The sequence below is a fragment of the Notothenia coriiceps genome, unplaced genomic scaffold (assembly GCF_000735185.1).
Source record: "Notothenia coriiceps isolate Sejong01 unplaced genomic scaffold, NC01 NC01_scaffold00017899, whole genome shotgun sequence".
Taxonomy (NCBI): Eukaryota; Metazoa; Chordata; class Actinopteri; order Perciformes; family Nototheniidae; genus Notothenia; species Notothenia coriiceps.
In genome coordinates, this window is record NW_011350600.1 from 16626 (window position 1) to 25718 (window position 9093).

Sequence of the window (9093 nt, forward strand, 5' to 3'; positions counted from 1 at the left end):
CACTCAGTCTGACTCCCCTCACTAAAACATATGTTTGCTGCATATCACAGGAGGGTTGCTTTAGATACACATTTGACGTGTAGTTGTTTATACCTCTTTCACCTCTTTTTCTTTGAAATATTAAGCTTCATCACGTATTTTTGTCCTACTCTTCCAGTTTAACATTTCACTTTCAAGCTTTCAACAAACAGTCAGTGCATTTGAGGCTGAAACAATTTTCATTCAAATCTGCATTTTTACGCCTCAGGTTTAGCCGTTTGTTAGCTAAAGCAGCCTACAGTTCATTCAACTATTTCAAATATTCAGCCCTGCATTCAGCAAATCCTCAGAAGGAAATGAATCATCTAAGGATAAAATATTTGGGTTGTTTAGAGGTAACATTTTTCACTGGTAAGTCAGGGAAGTTTAAATGTTTAACCTCACTTTAAAGCCGGTTTTGACCTTCAAAATTTCAAACCAACTTCAAAGGCCCAGCAGGATGGCGTTTAGATCTTTCCTTGAAGACAGTTGACGAACCACGCTGGTCTTCCCGTCTGCTGACCTTTGACCTTTGGCTGTGCAGCAGCGGGCCCTGAAGATAAGACAATACTTCCTGTGAACCATGAATAATCCTCACTTTAATCTAGTTCAATTAATTGGCCCTGGGCTGTGTTTGAATAAATCCAACAGATCAAGTTTCTTTCACAAACTCATGTCCTCCCGCCTGTTGTGTTAAATTAGCTGATTTCTGTTGTTCATTTTGCAGCGCCTGCAGAGCCGAGTTTCCTCCCCCCCCACACACACACATACACTACTACTACTTCTGATACAACTACTACCACTACTACTAGTACTTACGGTATGTCCACACCGCGGCTTTGGAAAAAGCTTGCCGGCGGGCGTGTCTGAAGCTCGACCAACAACCAATCACATGAAGCTCCCGCCCCTGACACACAAGCAGCGGTTTGATTGGCTAGAGCTTGTACTGGCATATGATTTGATTGGCTGACGCTTCCGTCGAAAGCTCCAGAAGATTCAAAAGTTGAACATTGCTCAACTTTTGAATCCTGAGATGCCTGGAAATCTCCGCTTTGCTTCCCACAATGCAGTTCGGCGAAAAGTGAGGCAAAGTGACGTCACCCCATTCAAAGTGAATGGAAGATTTTTTTTAACGCTGCTGTGTGGACGTACCGTAACTGGTGTGAGGAAGAGGAGGGGAATATTAAGTATTCTTTTTAATTCTGTTTTATGAGCCACGGCAGATTGTCCTAACAGCAATTGCTCTCTGCAGATAATGACGGCTTAAATATACTCAACTGGGGCCTCGTAATTAAATGTGAGGGCTGTGATTGTGTGCCAGTAACTCTTTGGTTTCAGATAATGCCAATACTGGGCATATGGAGCATGCACACATTTTCTCCTACTTTGGCTACGGTGGAAAAGGGACATCGCTCCCATTCACGGTGCAAATGAAAAGTTCCCCGCTCGACTAAAGCTCCCCCGAAAGAAAAAAAAACGTGGCATTTGAATTGTTTTGCTTACTTGAACTTAAAGAGGGACTTGACATGCTCACTCAATGAATAAAAATGATGTGAAGTGAGCGCTGAGGGAGCTGCACCCTGGGATGCCGTGTTGACTCGCTCATCAGCATTTCACAAGTCGTTTTGATCTTTAGCGTCGTTTTCTGGCATATTCCGCCCGACGATGTGACATTTCTCTGGTTTCTGCTATTCAGGTGCCATGGCGTCATTAAAAACACGGAGCTATGTATGTGGTAGTCACTTTTATAATGATTGTATTCATGTTAACGCTCCAACTGGGATGTCAAAATGTGTTCTGGAACCTAAACATGAGGTCTTTAATAGCAGCTGGTGGTGAAGTTTGGTTGGAGTTAATCAGAGGGTCTCTAAGACTACCTTTGGAGCTGGGTGACGTTCCGATATGAACCATTATGGCTGTGACTCGGGTGAAATGGGCGTCTGCCAATCAGAGGGTTGGTGGTTCGTTCCCCAGCGAAAGCAGTAAACATTTCGTAGCGTTCTTTGGCAAGTTGGTTAACCTCAAATTGCGCCATAAGGTATTACCGGTTTAAAGTATATGTAAGTTGCTTTGGTTAAATGTTACCACCAAAGTCAAAATTCCATTTGTTTTAACTTAACCTTGTTTGTTGTAAAGTGCATGTATCCTGCTAATGTTTAGGTGTATCAGTGTTTCCCATACATTGATTTATTTGTGGCGGGCCACCAAAATTAAATATGGTCCGCCACAAATGGATCTAATAAAAAAAAAAAAAAGATTATTATTTTTCTTTTGTGTGGTCCAATGGATAGTGAGGTGGGCTGATGATCGGGTTCAAATCCTTCCTGGAACACCACTTGCCCTTGAGTAAGGCACTTAGCCCTCGGTTACTCCAGGGAGAATGTCCCTGTAATTGGTCATTGTAAGTCGCTTTGGAATTAGGCGTTGGCTAAATGCCTAAATTGTAAATAACATTTTTGTGTGTTTCACTCATTAACAACGCAACACAGAGCAACAAGAACGTTGTCTACAGTAGCCATGAACTTGCATGTATTATCTTATTTGAGAGGGGGGGTGGATGCGTGGACCACCCGAATAGGTTAAGGGGCCTTTGGCTGTTCTGCCTTGACCCCACAAATAGAATCAAATTCTGTGGGAAACACTGTATATTAGCATGTAGTGTCTCCATGCTTTAATGTTCAAAAAGTGTGTGGAGAGAAACTCCTTCTTGAGGGAACACAGGGATATTAGCCTTTTGAAGACCATTGAAGACCATTGACCTACAGAACACACTACAGCAAAGAAAAGGCGTCTTTAAAAGTGAGAAACATAAAAAAAGTTTCATGAAGTCAAACCCAAACCTTATCAACGGGATCTTAAGTTTCGTCTCTTCTTTGAGGGAGGGTAGTGACCAGTTGCTTCTTCTGTATACAGTATATGATATTGGACAAATCAGTTTGAACTTACCCTTGTTTATTTGTTACCTTTCAATGAGCTACTCTTGTGATGACTTTCTAATGCAGCTCAACTCAATTCCTGATCATCACGTAGTATGCCATTGTGTTCTTTTGTATGTACAGTATTGAGGATTGGAAAACATCTAATTCAACTCGTTTGTTGGTGACCTTTCAAAGCACAATTATTGTGATGAGTTCTCTCTGAGACACTTAAAAAAGTAAAGTACGAAGAAGTTTTCATTCAGGAAACCTTATTCCTGATTATTTAGCTCTTACCTTTCACTTTTCTCTGAAAGATAATCACCAGCAGCTCATCTGTTTGCACAGCGTTGAGGATTAGACCCAATTGCAATCTCTTTCCGTGATTGGTTGCATTTGCATCTCTCTTCCCAATTGCAAGATAGCAAATCCTCTGAGGTTCTGTTGGACGACCTCAACCCATATTCCCTCTCCTTCCTCTGACAGACCTTGGGCATGCTGGCTCTGTCTTTTAAAACGAAGAAAGCCCTCCTCTGAGTGAGATGAAATCACAGGGAGGCTGCTGCACACAGATCATCCCTCAGAGCTGCACAAACACACAGCCTTTTACTCCAAGCAAGCCCAGTGAATGCACACAGGACCCTAAAAGCCATGTCGGGCTGTATTTATAGAAAGTCCCTTAGGCGGCCATGTCCTGATTCTGGGAGAACACAATTTAATATTTATATAGTGTGAACAGAACAATGAAGGGATCAGGCTGTATGTTGGGGCAGTAAATCAAGGGACAGTTGTAATAACAGCAGTTGAATGTCCCCATGGAGTCCCCCAGGTACTAAGTGTTGTCACTCAGGTGTTATATATCAATCTGATTATATCGGGTCTTAAACCTCAGCATAGTGTCTCCAGTTTATTCCAGCGCATTAGATTAAACCCTTGTCTCGCAGGCAGACAGCAACCAGAAGGACAATTATCCCATTTATTGGTATTCACTAACATGGGACCTGCTGCAGCAACACAACAGCGTAAGTAATAGGTGTCAACACTGAAACCAATAATATCCTGACTTCTATTACATCAGGATGCGTGATTTAATTGGAAGCCCCACTCTGCCGCTGAAATATTGATATCACATTTTTGTCTCAGTCCTCAGAAATGTGTTTTGTGTTTACCTCACCAGATGCTGTTACCAAACAGCCTAAAGACCCGCGGGTTTTTCCTTTCCATGCGGCTTGTGTTTAGCATAATAGGCGCAGTAGTGCACTGCCCTGGCGTTTTGCCTCTGTCAGCCCTATTAATCGCAAGTCAAATCACTTCCATTAGATTTCCGGGGCAAAGCATTCGGCTGCTGGGATTTGCTGAAGCGGGGCAGTGTGAGAGAAAGGAAAGATAGAAAGAGGAGCACAAGGCACAGGGAGAATGGCTGCCGCTGATAAGCTGCAGGCTAGAAATACGCAAAGCACCGCAGTATATGAGAATGATGAATCAGGGGTAATAGTCACCCTGCAGTGAGGGTTGTCATCATGGGACATTTTCTTCAGAGACAACATTTACCTGTCACAGCAACTGCGTTCAGAGGAGCAATAATGGGCTTTGTTCCCGGGCTTCAAAGTGCATCTGGGGTGATGGGGGGGGTTTATAGGAAGTGAGGCCTTAGGGGAATCACTTCCACTGATTTGTGCAGATTGTGCTAAATGGGCCAGGTGATAATTGCTGGCAGAGTAAAGAGGTCATTCCCTCTGTAGTGTGTTGATGGCCAAACAAGCACAAAGCTCAACATATCATCTGTTTGAGTTCGATTCAGTAAAGAACAGTCCATGTTTTTTTGTTTTCTTAAAGAGGGTTATACACAACATAAAAGCAACAGAAGGTAGTCAGAAAAACAAAGAGTGTAATGCAATAAAACTAAAACTCAATCCACAGAGGCATTATGGGACATTTAAAGAGACATTTATATCATGACTTTTCACTATAACAATGCAATGTTAGAATAGTTATGAATAAAATACATCATAGTGAACCTCTTGTAAAAGACTATGGAAGCTAAATATTTATCTTAAATCAGTCGATAAATCAACCAATCAAACTTTATTAATATAGAACTTTTCATAAACAGCAGCAAATAACTTTGCCATCAATAAAAACACTTAAAAAACTGAACTCAAGAAACCATAAGAACTATTCATTGTATGGTTATCATCATAAACATCCTGAGGTTTATCCTGATTTGCCGTAGCTCCACACACGGTGGGATATTTAAAGTGATTGTTAAATGTTGTATCTCTGCTTTAAAGCTTCTTCCAGTCCTGCTGTCTCACCCAGTTTGTCGTCAGAGTTTCTGGCTGTTGGGTTTCTGTACCGCTGCTCCACATGACAAATGGGCACATTAGACGGCAGCTTGTCGGGAGATTATTTCTGATTCTGAACCCCCGGACCCCCCGCTGGCGGCAGGACTCCCATCGCCCTGCTGTTAAAGCTCGGTGTTGGCGGGTCAGCATGAGTGACACCGGAGCAATTGGTCATATTGGCCCATCTGTGAGGCACCGGGGCTCCAACTGGCATCCAGGCAAAGGAAGCTTAAGTCTTATTAGACAGGGTATTACATCCAAACAAAGACTTATTAAGACAACACTATCTAGGGGAACAAAACAGGAGATTACAGACCCATCCCATTACACTGTAGGTCACCGAGGGCTTCCTGGCACTCTTGTAATCTGGAAACAATCGCCCATGGTTGACTAACCAACAGGGAGTCTGGAAACATTCTGGACATTCTTCCTGCATTGAATCCACCAACTGTTGACTGAGGAAATACAGCAGCCATTATACCTTATGCAGACTTTCCTGTCAAGGTGCAGAGGAACAAAGTTTTCCCGGCATGCTCTCTAGGTCATTACCAAACCTAACAGATTTCCTTGTTTTGCATACCAACCGGCGTATCGCTTGCTGTTTTGATTTCTTGCCTCTGTGCCTCTCGACACAGCTGATGGCCTCTCCTCCAGCGTGGGTAATAAGAGCAGAATGCATTGACCTTGTTTTCATTTACTCCCCGTGGATACAGCATGGTCCCACCAAGTTGGAAATTCTTCTTCTTTTGTTGGCAGCGTGCTTTATCATTGCTGGCACTTTGTGTTAGATGCATGGACCTCTTGGTGACCTCCTCTCTCCGGTCCTGGGAGAATTTCTCCTGGAGGTGACTCTAGCCTCAGTGAGGGGGATAGAGCTTCTCAGCCCTCAATCCTTGCCTCAGGCTACCGTGTTCATTGCTGTAAGGCCTCCCAAACTGCAGCTGCCAATAAAGACCTGGAAGAGTTCTGATAGTGAATGGTCCCGGCTTAAATGTGTCAATTTGTAGACGCTAAAAAGAGTTGATTTGAACTGTTAGGCGAGTTTGGGCTCAGTGGAAAGCGTGCAAAGTGTGTTTTTCAGTAAATAGACGGGAATGAATCAAGGAACCAGTACGAGGTTAGTTCCGACCGAGAAACAAATAACAACTTCAAGTTGAAGCAACATGATATCCTTCAATTTCATCTTTATTTCAGGAACCACTCATACTCATTTTGCCCTGATTATGTTTTTCTGAGAAAATCAAAGACAAACCAAATTCTGTCTTGATAATGAACTCCTGTGTATATCTTAGGGCTGCTCAATTAATCGTATTTTAATCGCAATTACGATTATGGCTTGGAACGATTACGAAAACAACGTAATCAAAATAAAACGCTTATTTTTTTATTATTACTTTTTTTTTTTTTTTTTGGTTTTTCAGTTGAATTATACTTAAAGTTCAGGGTAATCAACTGTTAAAAACATACTGTTCACATTTCCTTTCTCCAATAAATTGATGTTTTCAAAGTAAATGGATAATCGTTTTTAATAATCGTGATATCAATTATTGACCCAAATAATCGAGATTATGATTTTTGCCATAATCGAGCAGCCCTAGTATATCTACAGAGGTTAGAGCAGTGTCGCTACAAGAAGTCAGCCTTTTTTCAAGGTAATTGACTTCATAAAATGTAATGGAGGGTATTACTGCTCATGCCTAAATAATTTCCCCAGTAAAAAACTCACTGGGCTTTGGCTTTTACAGAAGCTCCTCAGTTGTTATATCTTCCGTTCTACTTAAGCGTTTGCATTTGTCAGATTTTTTAAATGTATAGTCCGCCGTTGTATAGATAACGTACTGTACAGTCGCTGCTGTTTCATTAACGGTGTGCGCTGCATATCTTTACTACTGCTTCTGCTTCCCTTCTATCCTGCTCAGCATTGCATTTCAATACACTCTGGGGCCAGAAGCACAGTTGGCGCTTTCAAACCTGATCGTGCTTTTAATGTGCACAAGCTATTAATCAGCAGTTTTATTCTAGGCCATGGGGGTTTATGGGACACAGTGTTCGTAGCACTGTGGGTTGCCCTGCATATCTCTCAGCCCACCACATTGTAACAGCTGCTTCATGTCATTGGGGGAGCGTCGGGGAAGATCCGCACAATAAAACCTGTAGACCCTGATCTGTGACACATGTGACGCAAACAAACACTTTGTCACTTTTCATTGCCTGCATGTGCAAGGACAGTCGTGTTTCTTCTGGTAAGATTCAGACAGGTCTACAGATATATGTGTACGTGGATCTTTTGCTTCCCCTCACATCTATAAAAGGTCACCATACAAGGTTTAATGGTTACTAAAAGAGAAAAAGGAGCTTTAATGCTGTTGGTTTGCATGGAGTCGGTTAGCTTTAGGGTTACGGCCCGTCTACACTACAGGCATCGAAAAATGCTTTCAACGCTTCGCCCATTCACTTGAATGGGGTGACGTAGAAGATTTTTAATCTTCGCCGAACTGCATTGTGGGGAGCTTGGCATGGCTTTGCTAGCATCACGAGCATCTATCGGCATCAAAAGTTGAACAATGTTCAACTTTTGAGGCTCGATGCTTGGCATCAGCCAATCAAATCCCGTTTATGCAAATCCCGCCAGTGCAAGCGCAGCCAATCAAACCGCGTGCAAGCTGGGAGAGCCAGACCGCAGTTCATTTCCTCATATTCCAAACGAGAAATTACGGTAGCAAATCACCCGGTTCTTTACGACCAGGACTATTTACCGGGATACAAACCGGAGGAACCAGGCATGGAGGGAGGTGGCAGAGACAGTGGGTGAAACTGGTAGGTTTTTCGCCTGTTTGGGGATTTTATATCCAGTTCACTTCGTTTTAACATTGCTATTGCTTTGTATGTCGGGGGCGGGAGATTCATGTGGTTGGTTGTTGGTCGCGATGCTCGCAAAAAATCGCCAAGCTTCAGACACGCCCAGCTTCAAGATCTTTTGATGCCTGTAGTGTAGACGGGCCGTTAGTCGTGCTGAGGATGCTGTTGAAGCGGATGAAGCCCTGCTTACTCTACTGGATCTGGCCACCACAGATACACTGTCCATATGAGAAACATCCTCATTGCAGGCTTGTGGTATTTCTTTGTAATGTTCATCACAATTAATCCACACATCAGCTTCATTAATAAAGTCCAGAAACTTCTGAGATTTAGGCTCAAACCAGCTCTCTTGATCATGGCTCTTTTCTTCTTCGTTCCCGGTGATGTATCTCAGTTTTTGATTGCTGTTGCAGCACTCCTAATGATCGAACTCTCTTGGATTGATAGTGAAACCCTTACAGCCTACACCCTAGACTAGCACCGGTGCTGGCGCGCGTCTTTTTTCACGCTAGACTCGCACCGGATGGACCGCCGTTTCTGGCACAACCTTAATCGGCGATGGCACCACCTTATACCTGACGTCCTACGAGTGGGATGACGAGCGTACGAGGGCAAAAACAAAGGCAACCTCCAGCTCGGTGACCCTTTTGTCGATAACAGAAACCAGTGGCTTGGCCACCTTATACAGCCTTCTGTCGCAACGTGTACTCGCCACCGCAATGCCCAGCTGCGGGTGTCTCCCCGTCGCCGTTTTGCGTTGTCTTTTCCGGTACCTCGTCGGCGATGTCGAGACGTAGTTAACGTTCCTCTGTCGCATTTATTTGTTGGTGGCGGTTTACTTACTTTCACGTCGGAAATTACCCCGTTGTGGACATGAACGTACCTTCATCGAGGTTTCTACTTTGGAAAGTTCGTCAGAACACTTCTCAAAATTTCTGACAATTGACGGAGTCAAC

The 9093-nt window shown here is 43.3% G+C and overlaps 1 long non-coding RNA gene across 1 annotated transcript in view; it reads left to right on the forward strand.

Moving 5' to 3' along the window:
- The window catches only part of LOC104950706 (uncharacterized), a 13644-nt gene that overhangs the window by 268 nt on the left and 4283 nt on the right, over window positions 1-9093 (forward strand). Inside the window, exon 2 of the long non-coding RNA XR_798949.1 lies at window positions 8084-8086. This is a non-coding gene — a long non-coding RNA (uncharacterized lncRNA). The remainder of the gene's footprint in view (window positions 1-8083; window positions 8087-9093) is intronic.